Here is a 14,426-nt window from a genome sequence, read left to right on the forward strand (position 1 = left end):
AATAAGTACAATCCTGAAACTAGTCTGCATTGGATCACAGATGGTTAATATTGCAAAACAAAACTGAAATTTTGCTTTCTAGTATTGACCTTTGCTTAAACAATTTAGTTGCTCAGTGATATGGTTTTTTATTATCACCATTTTAAAATTTGTGTACTTAATCTTAAGTGTCTCTTTGAGGATGTTAAGGAAAGCATGACAACTAGAAATGTAAGAAAACTACACCTTCTTATTAGAATAATAATATTTAGTCATTTGTATTTATTCCCAATTACAATAATTTATGTTTATTGCTGGAGAAATTATACTATTTAGCCAGCATTGCACCACCTGACATCCACCGGGAAGTAGCAGCCAGCAATGAAAGGACCAAGGCATTGACATCCCCAGCCCATCTCCTGTTCGGGTATCAGCCAGCACGCCAATGCCTTAAATCAAAAAATAGTTTTCTAAGATCTACAGAGATACTCGCAGGAACACCTCAGCAAGCAAGAGTCCAAAAGTGGCAGGCTAAAACCCAGAATCTCAATCAGTGGCTGATGCCGGATGAAGGACTCCCTCCTGGGCACACGGAAGACTGGGCGACTTAGAAGGCACTGAACACTGTGCTCTAGCACCATGAGATGCAGAGCCAACCTTAAGAAATGGGGCTACAAAGTGGAGTCCACAACATGTGAGTGTGGAGAACTACAAACCACAGACCACCTGCTACAATGCAGTTTGAGCCCTGCCATATGCACTATGGAGGACCTTCTTACAGCAACACCAGAGGCACTCCAAGTGTCCAGCTACTGGTCAAAGGACATTTAGTATCATGCCAAGTTTTTTTTTTAACTTCAAATACATTACAACTTGTTCCCTTGATTCGCTTTTGACATGATAAATAAATATTACTAACTTCAGTAAATGATCAAAGTGACAGTAACATTAAGAAATCCTATTCCACTTATTATTATCACAACTTTCTACTTAAAAATTGCAAAGTACTTAATAACATAATTTAAAACAAATTATACATCAAACCATTTTAACCACCATACCTTTCCACCTGAATCTTCATAAAGTCTGTCCAGATTTCCTTAGCCGTGCCTCTTTCTCAGCTAATTTATGCCTGGGTTTAAATGTAATTTTGTCTCTGGATATTGTACCTGAGAAATGTAACTTGCCTAAGATTTCCCTTTAGAGTTGAATGTTCAAAATATGTGAGTTTTTACTCCCATATTTTGGTATCACCCCATTGATACTAAAATCTGCTAATCTCCTTTTATATAATAATATATACAAATATATAAAACCAGCTGTGCCCGGCCACGCATTGCTGTGGAAAAGTGGTGGTGGTATTGGTTAAAATTGTTGTGTAATTTTTATTTGACGTTATTTGTATTTTTTAATTAATTTTATTGTAAGTTATCTTTTTATTTATTATATTTTATTATTTTCTTGTATTAGTTTAAGTTATTTTCTGTTATTATAGTATTTTATTGTATTAATTTTTTAGTGTTTTTAATTAATTTTTATTGGGTTGCTAGGAGACCAAGTTGGAGGAGCTTAGCCTTCTAACTGGCAGCAATTGGATAAAAGCAATTATTCCTCTCTCTGTAATTAGGACTTTATTTTTCTTTTCTTTTTGTTGTATCAACCTAGAGGCATGGATGATGGGTTGTGTCATCAAATTTCGAGGTTGGGGGGCCTGTAGTTTTGTTGTTTTGTGGGTTGCCGTGATGCCATCACTCTTTTATATATATAAAATGGTGACCTTTATATAAAATGACAAAATCATGCTTTTTGGATTTTTAAAAGCATTTTCTAACTGTGGATGAAGAATATGTAGGGTGACTGTATTTTCCCTGTAAACTATGTAATTTTTTCCATGTAATATAGAGTTGTTTTCATATTCACAGAATTACTCTATCTGGTGCATAATTTTAATTTTCCTCTTTCTTTATTTTGGTCAAGAACTGGTCAATATATGTTCTGTTGTACTGGGCACAACAGAACATATCCACAAACAGCATATCTACAAAATTTCATTTAGAATATATATTTGTTTACTGGAAAGAGATGTTTGCATATTTAGAAGCATATGTTTTAGGAGGAAATTAGTAGGCAACTTTCCTGGTAGAAGTGAAATCCTTTGAATGAGTCCCCTCACCTCAATTTTTAAGGTGGGCAGATATTTTTTTTCAGATTGATATTTTAGTTTGTACTTCTGTGTTTCATTTCTTTTTGTTGTGCTGTCAATCAATGTATTTCCATTATCAATGTATCTGTAGAAAAGGAATGTTTCTGAAAGATGTGATCATATCTTACACAGTTGGATAAAAAGATTGGCACATTCCTCTCCTTTAAAAAACAGTCTAGTGAGTACTGTGTGCCTGTGTGAGAGAGACAGGGTAAAGATAGGAGTTTGAGATCAGACTGTAATTAGCTTTAGCAAATGATATGGTGATGAGCAGACATTTTTCCCCTGTTGTGCTGACCCATAGTTAGAATACTATGGATCAGCACAACAAGTTTGAACAATGTGGACTGAGTTAAGAGAGACTCTTAGCAATGCAACTTTATTTGTGTGGTACTCACTGGTCCATATTGAAGTTATTTTCTGCCTGCATCTCTTGAGCATTCCTTGTGCACCGTTGCTGGATCACTTAGACCCTCAGTTGTTCCCTGCCTCACTTCCTGATACATAACAACAACAACAACAACAACAACAATAACAACTTTATTTTTGTATCCCGCCACGATCGCCCTGAAGGGACTCAGGGCGGCTTACACAGGGACAAGTCCAAACAACAACACAGCATAACATTACATACACAGTAATTAAACAACATTACAACACAAAATAAAAACAACATAACATGACAGTTACTTTAAAAGCCTGAGCATCAATTACTACGCACGGCAGAGGGTGACTAGTGTAGTGCTCCAGAAAGGTCCATAGATAAAATCAGAGCGAGTAGGAGAGGAACAAGGGAACAAATTCCATTGAAGTGCTATAGCATATAGAATGAAGGAACAGTGATAAAGTGCCGTACGGATTTGTAAACATAAACAGATAACAAGTCTGATGGGCTTATTCATTCAAGCGCACTCTGGAACATGATGTGATTTTGAGAGCTTATCCAAATAGATGCACCTTTTTCTTCCTGTTGTTAATTGTCATCAAATAATCACACCGTATGGTGACTTCATGAATGACACTCAGCCATCAGCAGCCTTATTCAAGTCTTGCATACTCAACATTATGGCTTCTTTGATTGAGTCTGTCCGTTTGAAATGTGTCCATAGAGAGGAGAAAAAAGGTGGTGTTCCGAGCTTGGAGAAAGGAACCTTTTTGAGGGGGGAATTTAAAAAAAGCTTTGGGGGGAAAGTGATATATTTTTAGAGAGCCTCTAAGTGACAGAGGGTTGATTTTAGGAGCCTCCAGAAGGGAGGACTGAGGGGTTTTGGAAAAGCCTGAATATGTGAGTGAACACAGTTCTGTGGAAGACAAGTTAAGGAACCCTTTTCTTTTAAGGAAACAGCTTGATAGTCTTCTGAAACCATTACGTGTCTGAACCTCTCCTAATATCTGAGCAATCTTCTTGTTCTAGTTCAAATAAACTTCACAAATCTGTTCATATTTCACAGCTATTCAGAGTGTCTTTCTGTGCATCAATATAAGAAGGGGGCCTATCTACATAACAGCCATCACCCTTTAAGTTGGAGTTTCCCTTCATTTTTGAGTGGCTCTGTGAACTGATTTCAGTGGTCGGTGGGCCAGTGGGACAGGGAAGAGTGAATGGTGTGGTCGTAGACCAAGACATTTAGATTGGTGGCAGCTAAGTTACATTGTGATGTAACCAGCGGTCAGTGGTTGGGATCGACCATTGTAGCTTCCCTTCTTATATCTCCATATCCTTGTCAGTAGGAAGAGAATTCATTTGGTCAAAATTGCTTAGCATTCTGGTGATAAAAACATTACGTCAACAAACACAGGGACATAAAATTCAGCCAGCACTTGTGGTTTTATAGAAGAAAACTGTTATCTTTGGAAGTTTTTCAATTCACACTTCTCTGTCTCACAGTTTTCTGTTGCACTAATGCAAAAACAATCCTATATTACTTCAGAATCTAAACCTTAAAAAGTTGTCTTGTTTCCTATGACTTTGCTTCTGAATCATTTTACCAAGCAGAGTGGTTTGCTGGGGTTGTGTGTGACTAGTGTGTATTTGGCTCAGCAGCCAAATACACACAGAACCTTCTGCATTAGAATTCTGGGAACAGACAGTCCAAATGTGGACACAAATTGAAAGCACAGATTCTTACATGAGAGGAGGATTTAGAAACTATAGAAAAGGAAGTACTCTAGACTCTAGCATAGAGTTTGAATAGGTTCCAACTTTTATTAAATCAGAGTCTACAGGAAACACATGGGTATGCATTTATCTAGTTTTTGGATAGTCAAATCCAAACACTTCGTATTTTCATAGTCTTCATATACATTCTGCTCCTGTTCAAGTCTAATTTTATGAAACCGTTTATATCTAGACTAGATTTTGGACAGGTAGTCTATCCCCACTATACCATCACTAAGTAGAGACATGCTTCCAACACTCAGTCCTTTCCTAATCATGACAGTAAGGTGAACTAGAGTTAAGCAAGCAAACACACAAACAAAAAACCAAATAGTATTTTCTGACTATTAGTTTTTTTTCTAGTGTTTCTAATATTTATTTATTTTCATATTTTTCCTTGGGATCTAAGGCAGGTTAAAGCATGCCTAAGATATGATACAACTAACAACTTGCTAAAATATTTTAATAAAATCAGTTAAAATAGCTAGTGTGTTTACATTCTAAAACTCTATGAAATCATTTGAAAGGCTTAACTATAAAAATTAAAAGACAGCATGAACCCCATTAGAAAAACTTATGCACAATCAATCAATTGTCATATACTTGACAGTGAAAGAAGGGGTCAGCCTGCAGGGAAAAACTTCCACCTAAAAATTAGGAAAATCCTACTTGACAGTAAGAGCTGTTCTGAAGTGGACTATGCCACCTCGGAGGGTAGTGGAGTCTTCTTCTCTGGGGGGTTTTGAACAGAGGCTGGAGGATGTCCATCTATTGGGGGTACTTTGAATGTATTTTCCTGCATGGTAGGAGGTTGGAATGGATGGTCCCTTGTGGTCTCTTCCAGCTCTCTGATTCTTCCTTTAATTGACAGGGAATTGAACAGCCTGAGAGTAGCCACGAAGAAGGCCCTGTTCTCGGTGCCCTCTGTCTTTCTTTTTATTTTTTTTCTGAGTTGTTGCTGTTTTTTTCTGACATTACTCTCTAAACCTTTCTGTTGCTGTAATTAACAGCCACACTGTTCACTTTATGTGCTTTCTGGAATAGTTTCATGTGCACCCTTGTTAAATTGTATGTATACTTGCACATGATATGCATGCAAAAAATAGAGCATTGTGTCTCAAAGTGTTCTTTCTTTGAGAAGGGGGACACAGATTTTACTATGTCCAGACCCAGATTTTTGATGCTCTATACTACATTGGCATCTTCTGCGGACTGGTTAAAGGACTAAGCAATGTAAGTTCCCTCTCAGCAACTTTTTAACTTCACTGTTAGAATGTGCAATGCCTCTTTAGAGATAGCTTTGACATTATGGCTTCTGCAATGTTAGGACTAAGTTTATTATCAACTGTATCCTTCAATACTTCAGCCACACTGCTAGCACTCTAGTATAGATTTACTAGTTAATGTGAATCCACTATCTAATTGATGGCATGAGAACAAAAGGAAGGTGTCTCCAGTAATGAAAGCATTGCATTGAAAAAATATAAATTGGAAAAAATAGTAATACTGACCGAGTTGTGAAATAAGTTGGAAACGTTTCACTTCCCATTCTACCAGTTCTGAATGAAACTCCTTGTAATAGATATTATTATCAATGAAAGAAAACACAGGGTTCAGTTTTTATATTTCTGAACATATTTTCATCACTTTTTCTGGTGATACTGAAAGTCAGTATAGTGTAGTAGTTTGATTGTTGGACCAGGACTCTGGGAGACTAGGAGTGAAATCTTTTTGAAGCCCAATAGCTGACTTGGCCTTAGAAGTCCACTCTGACCTGGGTTAGTTACATTCCCTTAGCCTTAGAACAGTAGTTTTCAACTTGTGGGTCCCCAAGTGTTCTGGCCCACAACTCCAAGAAATCCCAGCTGTTTTCCAGCTGTTAGGATTTCTGGGAGTTGAAGGCCAAAAACATCTGGGGACACCAGGTTGAGAACCACTGCCTTAGAAGAAGTCTATAGCAAATCCGCTCTGAATAAATATTGCCAAGAAAACCCTGTGATGAATGTCATCATTAATGTTATGTCGCACTTAACAACAGCAGATACAAAAGCAACAACAAATGCACTAGAAGAAACATCTAAGCAAAATATTTAGATACTGTATTTTTTGAAACAATAAATATGTCCAAGCAATGAATTTTGATAGGCTAAATTTTGGACTTTGAGATAGGAAATTGGAAATTATCTTTCCTGTGTAGGATTGATGCAGTAAAAATGAATATTGTAGCACATGATGCAGAAGCTCCACATGACCCTTTGCCAGGTTTTATATCTACTCAAGTTTCTCCTGTTTCCACTGTCACTTATTTTGGCAGTTAAATGCCAATTTAAACAAATACTTAGACATCACTGCCTCAGTTCAGAATTAGTTAAAAGAATGTAGTATTGTAGTCTTTGTTTTATTTAATGTTTGAGGGAAATTAAAATGATAGAAATCCTTAATGCAGGGACCTTTATTCCACAACGATAGAAACAATACCCCCCAAATTTATATTTTACAGGGATTTATATTTTACAGGGATTCCATTAATATAGTTATTGTTTATGAAAGTGTTAATGAAGTTCACTTTTATAGTACTGTTGAAAGCACATACACACACAAAATAATTCCATGAACAGTATAAGATTGTAATAATACTTTAGAGCATAAATGTTATTGCTGAGGTAATGGTTAAGAAGCACAGAAACAAATAAAAATTACCAAAAAAAATCTTTTTAGGAATACCATTATTGTAACAAATATAACATATCTGTCCTACTTAAACTGTTTTACTATCTCATGGGAGTAACATGTTCCTATCATTGACATTCTGTTAAGGAATTGAGAAGCGGCTAAGAAAAATGAAACTGTTTTGAAAAGACAAAAAAGAGTCAGAAGATCTGATGTAAAATTCATAAAGTTATGTACAGGTTAGGGAGAGAACAGTAGAGCATTTTACATTCATAAAAGAGAAAATACTGGAATAAAGCTTACAAAAGAAACCCGTTTTTATTCTAGCAGGGTTTTTAAAGAATGGGCTAAAGGTGCTATACTATTTTAAACTAGACTAATATTAATAGTTTTTATATCTTTTAATTTCAGTTTCATACTTTATTAGATTAATTGCATTTTAATATTCACTTTTTGTATGTTTTTAAGTGCATTTTTCTTTTGGAATTGTAAGCCACCTTGAGTCCCAAGTTTAGGAGAAATAATAGAAAACTCATTGAGGTGTTTTTGTCTAAAAATTGCTTGTTTTATATCGTGTGTGTGTGTGTGTGTGTGTTTTAAATGGCTTTAAAATTGTGAACCAACTAGATATAAATGGAAAGACAGGATAAAATATTTACATAAATAATCCATCAATTGACTTGGAAAATTTGTATCAATTGACTAAGAGTAGCAAGGCTTGGAATGATTAGCATGGATGTTTTCCAAAGACATAGCCATATTAGTATCCTGAAACATAGAATCGTAGAGTTGGAAGAAACCTCATTGGCCAACCAGTCCAACCCCCTGCCGAGAAGCAGGAAAATCTCATTCAAAGCACATAAAACAGAGAAAGGAATCTTGTCACATTTTAAGATGAACTTAATGTTAAATTGAGCCTGTTAGTCTTGAAGTTCCCATAAGATTGGTTCTTATTTCCTTTTCAGGATAGGTGTTGGTGGAGTAATAAAACATTTTTGAGGATAGTAAATTTTAGGGACATTTTCAAAACTAGTTATGTATGATTTTAAACTGGCATATCGGTTTAAAGAAATTGGTGATATTCACTCAAGCCAGAAGTTATTTTATTTCTTTATATATAAACTTCATAAAGATTTGATTTTACTTAATGCTGGAATTTATGTATTTAAAAAAATTAAGATGTTGGCAAGATGTAAAGTAAAGAAGTACAGGCAAGCAAAATTACAGTCACAAAGAAGTTAATCAAAATAGAAAATGATAAGAAATAGAGAATATCAAATTCCTGCTACTTTTTAAAAAATGTTATTTTCTTATTATGATAAATTCTAACAGATGTTACATTTACAGTTTCCCTTTTCGGTCATTATATAGCTAACGTGCAGTTTAACAGTTCTAAGCTTTATTCAGTGATACGTTTTCATTTATATGTTCTTGGGTGTGGACAAAAAAAGCTGTACTGCTATCCTATTCTTACAAGATTTCCCAAACACCCTTTTTTGTTTAGTACCCATGTTTCAAGTGAACTGCCCAGGAACATTGCTTGTTCCAAGTTTTTTTTAAAAAAAACTAATCTGTAGTTGCTCTTTCAGGAGAGTAGGATAAAAGATTAACAAACAAAAACACACCTTAGAAAAGGTGGTGCACTCACCTGCTTTTTATTATTATCTGTTTAGCTTGCTTTTCTCACACCCACACACTCTTCATAGCTCCCTTTCTCCCTTAAGTCACCAAAGAGCAAACTCTGACTTTTCTACATGTTCCCAGCTTGATCATTACTCCGTAAATTCTTTGTAAACACTTAGCTGTTGAAAAATGATAGGCTATAAGCATATTCTGATTTGGTAGTAAAGGTAAATTTTCCCCTGACAGTAAGTCTAGTCATGTCCGACTCTGGGGGTTGGTGCGCATCTCCATTTCTAAGCAAAAGAGTTGGTGGTGTCTGTAGACACCTCCAAGGTCATGTGGGCGGCATGACTACATGGAGCGCCGTTACCTTCCTGCAAGAGCGGTATCTATTGATCTACTCACATTTGCATGTTTTTTAACTGCTAGGTTGACAGAAGCTGCAGCTAACAGTGGGAGCTCACCCCGCTCCCTGGATTCAAAACACCACTCTTTTGGGTCAGCAAGTTCAGCAGCTCAGCAGTTTAACCATCTTATCTCTCCCCCCTCCCTCTCTTTCTATATATATATTGTTATATACTGCCCTATATCCAAGGATCTCATGGCAGCATAGTAGAATCAATTTCACAGAATCATAACATGAAAGTAACCATAAGGATCCTCTAGGCCTATTCTCTGCCATACAGTTTAAATATTTTATAACAAAGCAATAAGAATAGTCTAAAAGCATAGAAAAAGTGTTTAGTGCTGTACTTAAAATAATCTAAACCCAGTTTAAGAACATTTAATACTATGTACATGTGTAGATTAGGACAAAATTATGCTCCGAATTCTAAATAAAAAGAGCATGTTTCTACTTGTCAAACACATATCTGAAGGTAGGGGACGTGCTACTTAAAGAGTGTCCTTGCTGATGTTATTGGCCACTGTGAAGTATAGATATTAGACTTGATTGTTTTAGATAAAACTAGCTGTGCCCGGCCATGCGTTACTGTGGTTTATGGGAATCTTTTGTTGGCCAAGTGGAATAGCAGTGAATAGCCTTGCAGCCTCAAAGCCTAGCCGCATTCTTCTTATGGGAATCCTTGTTTGGTGAGCTGGAATACAATGGAATAGGCTTGCTGCTTGGAAGGCTGGGTACTTGCGTTCTGGGGGAATGGTTTTTTGGCCAGCTTGAATTGCACTAAATAGCCTCACTGCTTCAAAGCCTGGCCGCTTTCTACATAGTGGCATCCGTCGTTGGCCAGGTTGAATGGGACGGAGTAGCCTCGTTGCTTCAAAGCCTGGGGGTTTGCTGTCTAGGGGAAATCTTAGTTGGCCAGGTTAAACAGCACTGAATAGCTTTGCTGCTTGCAAGCCTGGCTGCTTTCTACCTTGTGGAATCTTTGGTTGGCCAGGTTGAATAGCAATGAATAGTCTCAGTGCTGCAAATATAAATGCTGAAATTAGTCACCTTGATCAGCATTTAATGGCCTTGCAGCTTCAAAGCCTGGCTGCTTCCTGCCTGGGGGATTCCTTTGTTGGGAGGTGTTAGCTGGCCCTGGTTATTTCCTTTTTGGAATTCCTTTTTTTTTCAGAGTGTTGCTCTATTTACTGTCCTGATTTTAGAGATTATAATGTTCTGTGTTATTATACCACAGTAATTATAATATATTATATTTGTAATCTTATATTATCTGCTTAGAACTGGATTATATGACGCTCCTTCTACACAGCTGTATAAAATCCACACTGAACTGGATTATATGGCAGTGTGGAGTCAAGATAATCCAGTTCAAAGCAGATAATATGATAAATGGATTATATAGCTCTGTGGAAGGGCCTTGAGTCTTCACTGCCATATAATCCAGTTAAAATCTGATAATCTGTATTTTATAGGCAGTGTGGAAGAGGGCTAAGTGAAGCCTAACTCTGCCTGTCCCCTGGGCTGAGTAAGTTGCTAGGAGACCAAGAGGGCACAGTTTAGCCTTCTAAATGGCAGCAATTGGATAAAAACAATTATTCCTCTCCCTCTAATTAGGACTTTATTTTTCTTTTCTTTTTGTTGTATCAACCTAGAGGCGTGGATGATGGGTTGCGTTGTCAAATTTCGAGGTTGGGGGGCCTTTCGTTTTGTTGTTTTGTCAGTCGCCAGGATTCCATTACTCTTTTATATATATAGATTGCCAGATAGGGAGGTGGACCTTTCTACACATTTTCTCTTGTGGCTGGTTTCTAGTTTCAGGACTGCCAGCAAGAGAAAAAAAGTCTCCATGGAAGCCAGAAAGAGTTTTATGTATGTGAATATACTTTTATCAAATTAAAGAAAAATGGAGCGAAAGCTTACACAAATATACAATGCAAAAATTTAAACTTTAAATTTTATATGCTGACTGAACTGTCTGCAAATTCTGTGCTCCATAGCCCCCTCCTCATATTCTTGGAAGCAGTACAGTGAAATGATTGAAGGGCTTGCATTCTTTTCATACTCTCATAAATTAATTTTCTTCTAGTGTGAATTACTGCATTCCTGTTGCATGCCATATTTCTACTTTAAGAATTCATGGTAGTCTGCTGGCATAAATAGAATTCACTCTTTCTGTGGGATTATATTTAATATTATTCAGAGATGGTGAAGCATATTTTCTCTTTACTTAGAGTAAAGCATGCTGTAATTAAAATGCTTGTATAATTAAATGGCCTTAGTAATAGTTTTGAACACTTGTATGTTATAAGTTGGATAGAATCGGTTGCTCTTATATGTTGCAAAAGTAAACTTTTTACATGTAAAGTATAGGAAATACAAGTGGGAAGCCTGAATGGCATGAATACATTTTGTAAAATAAGAGAGGGATTCTTTGACTGTGACATTTCCTCAGTATTTTTCTTAATAATAACAACAACAACTTTATTTTTGTATGCCGCCTCCATCTCCCCTAACAGGAACTCGGAGCGGCTCACATGGGGACCAGGCCCAATCAATCATATTTAACATCATAAGGTCATCAGTTATACAGCATCATCATAATAGAAACACTTTAAACAAGTCATAAATAAACATAATTAAAAACATGAAAGAATTAACAGTCATCACATTCTTCCTCTTCACTGTTGTGTATAAAACTGGTTTTTAGGGCTATAGGCTCTGAGACAGGACCTAAACAAGAAAAATAAATAAATTTAAAGGCTATGTTGTGATACCAATACAGTTAATTGTGAGAAAGTAGCTTTAAGTCCTCCCTCTAAAGTGCAAATTTACTGGTAGATTTTAGAGGACTTAACAGTTGTGCTAGCAGTTACGCCTCAATAGCTCTGCTACTTAACCCACTGTCTGAAATTTATTTCAATGTAAGGTTGCCACTATCTGCACCCCAAATCTTGGAATGACTATTTATCAGGAGGAATTATTTAGAACATTGTAATGGTATTCAAACCAGCTCTGTCTGAAAGAAGATATCAAAAAAGTGAAGAAACTGCAGGCGTCCCTGATGACAACGAGCTATTCCCCCTTTGAAAAATTGGACAGCTGCCTGTTTCAAATTCATATCCAGGAAGACCGGAAACCAGTCTATACCAGGATTAATGTTGCTTTTTGTCTAGTCTAATACTGCCTCACTGTTTCCTTATCCTTTTTACTAGAAATGTCAAAGACTGAATTGGAAATGTTCTACATGCAAAATATGTAATTTACCACTTTTGTCACTTGCAACTTTTATAGTTGATTAACAGTATGAAACTGATTCCTAGATGGAATCATAGAATCATAGAGACCTCATGGGCCATCCAGTCCAACCCCCCTGCCAAGAAGCAGGAAAATCACACTCAAAGCACCGCTGACAGATGGCCATCCAGCCTCTGCTTAAAAGCCTCCAAAGAAGGAGCCTCCACCACACTTTCTCCGGGGCAGAAAGTTTAACTGCCGAACAGCTTTCACAGTGAGGAAGTTCTTCCTAATGTTCAGGTGGAATCTCTCCTCCTGTAGTTTGAAGCCATTGTTCTGCGTCCTAGTCTCCAGGGCAGCAGAAAACAAGCTTGCTTCCTCCTCCCTATGACTTCCCCTCACATATTTACACATGGCTATCATGTCTCCTCTCAGCCTTCTCTTCTACAGGCTAAACATGCCCAGCTCTTTAAGCCGCTCCTCATAGGGCTTGTTCTCCGGAGCCTTCATCATTTTAATCGCCCTCCTCTGGATACATTCCAACTTGTCAGCATCTTCAATTGCGGTGCCCAGAATTGGACACAGTATTCCAGGGGTGGTCTGACCAAGGCAGAACAGAGGGGTAGCATGACTTCCCTGGATCTAGACACTATATTCCTATTGATGCAGGCCAAAATCCCTTTGGCTTTTTTAGCTGCCACATCACATTGTTGGATCATGTTTAACTTGTCCATGAGGACTCCAAGGTCTTTTTGATGCGTACTGCTGTTTTTGCATTCCGTTTTTTCTGCCTAAGTGGAGTATCTTGCATTTGTCCCTGTTGAACTTCATTTTGTTAGTTTCGGCCCATCTCTCTAATCTGTTAAGATCGTATTGAATTCTGCTCCTGTCTTCTGGAGTATTCGCTATCCGTCCCAATTTGGTGTCGTCTGCAAACTTGATGATCATGCCTTCTAACTCTTCATCTAAGTCATTAATAAAGATGTTGAACAGAACTGGGCCCAGGATGGAACTCTATGGCACTCCACTCGTGACTTCTTTCCAGGATGAAGGAGACGCATTGGTGAGCACCCTTTGGGTTCGTTTGCTTAACCAATTACAGATCTACCTAACCGTAGTTTTGCGTAGCCCACATTGGACTAGTTTCCTTGCCAGAAGGTCATGGGGGACTTTGTCAAAGGCCTTACTGAAATCCAGGTAGACTACATCCACAGCGTTCCCTGTATCAACCCAACTCGTAACTATCGAAAAAAGAGATCAGATTAGTCTGGCATGATTTGTTTTTGATAAATCCGTGTTGACTATTAGCAACGACCGCATTTGTTTCTAAGTGTTTGCAGACCACTTCCTTAATGATCTTTTCCAGAATCTTGTCTGGTATCGACGTGAGGCTGACCGAACGGTAATTGTTTGGGTCGTCCTTTTTTCCCTTCTTGAAGATAGGGACATTTGCCCTCCTCCAATCTGCTGGGACTTCTCCCTTTCTCCAAGAACTCTCAAAGATTATTGCCAGTGGTTCCGAAATAACTTCCGCTAGTTCCTTCAATACTCTTGGATGTAGTTGATCTGGCCCTGGAGATTTGAATTCGTTTAGAGCAGCCAGGTATTCCTGAACGACTTGTTTCCCTATTTGGGGTTGTATTTCGCCCAGCCCTTCGTCCACTCCATGTTGCTAAGGTTGAGGACGGCTTTCTTTTTGTGAGAATACTGAGTCAAAGAAGGCATTAAGTAGTTCTGCCTTTTCCCTTTCCCCTGTCAGCATTACCCCATCTTCTCCTCGCAGAGCCCCTACATGTTCTGCCTTTTCCTACCGGCGTAAGCAAAGGAGCCCTTTTTATTGTTTTTAATGTCTCTGGGAAGCCTGAGCTCATTTTCTTCTTTAGCCTTGCAAACCTTTTTCCTACAGGAGTTGGCTATTCGTTTGAATTCTTCTTTGGTAATTTCTCCCTTTTTCCACTTCTTGTGCATGTCTCTTTTGCATCTTAGCCCAGTTAGAAGTTCTTTGGACATCCATTCTGGCTTCTTTGTACTTGTCTTATTTTTTTCTTTGTTGGCACTGTTTGCATTTGCGCCTTGAGTATTTAACTTTTGAAAAACTCCCATCCCTCCTGAACTCCCTTGTCTTTTAGTATTGGCGTCCACTGACTATCACT

General features: G+C 37.6%; 1 protein-coding gene across 4 annotated transcripts in view; it reads left to right on the forward strand.

Annotated features, from left to right (window-relative positions):
- Positions 1-14,426, forward strand: part of sipa1l1 (signal induced proliferation associated 1 like 1) — a 197,508-nt gene that overhangs the window by 61,298 nt on the left and 121,784 nt on the right. The window lies entirely within an intron of this gene.

The sequence above is a fragment of the Anolis carolinensis genome, chromosome 1, assembly GCF_035594765.1.
Source record: "Anolis carolinensis isolate JA03-04 chromosome 1, rAnoCar3.1.pri, whole genome shotgun sequence".
NCBI classification, from domain to species: Eukaryota; Metazoa; Chordata; class Lepidosauria; order Squamata; family Dactyloidae; genus Anolis; species Anolis carolinensis.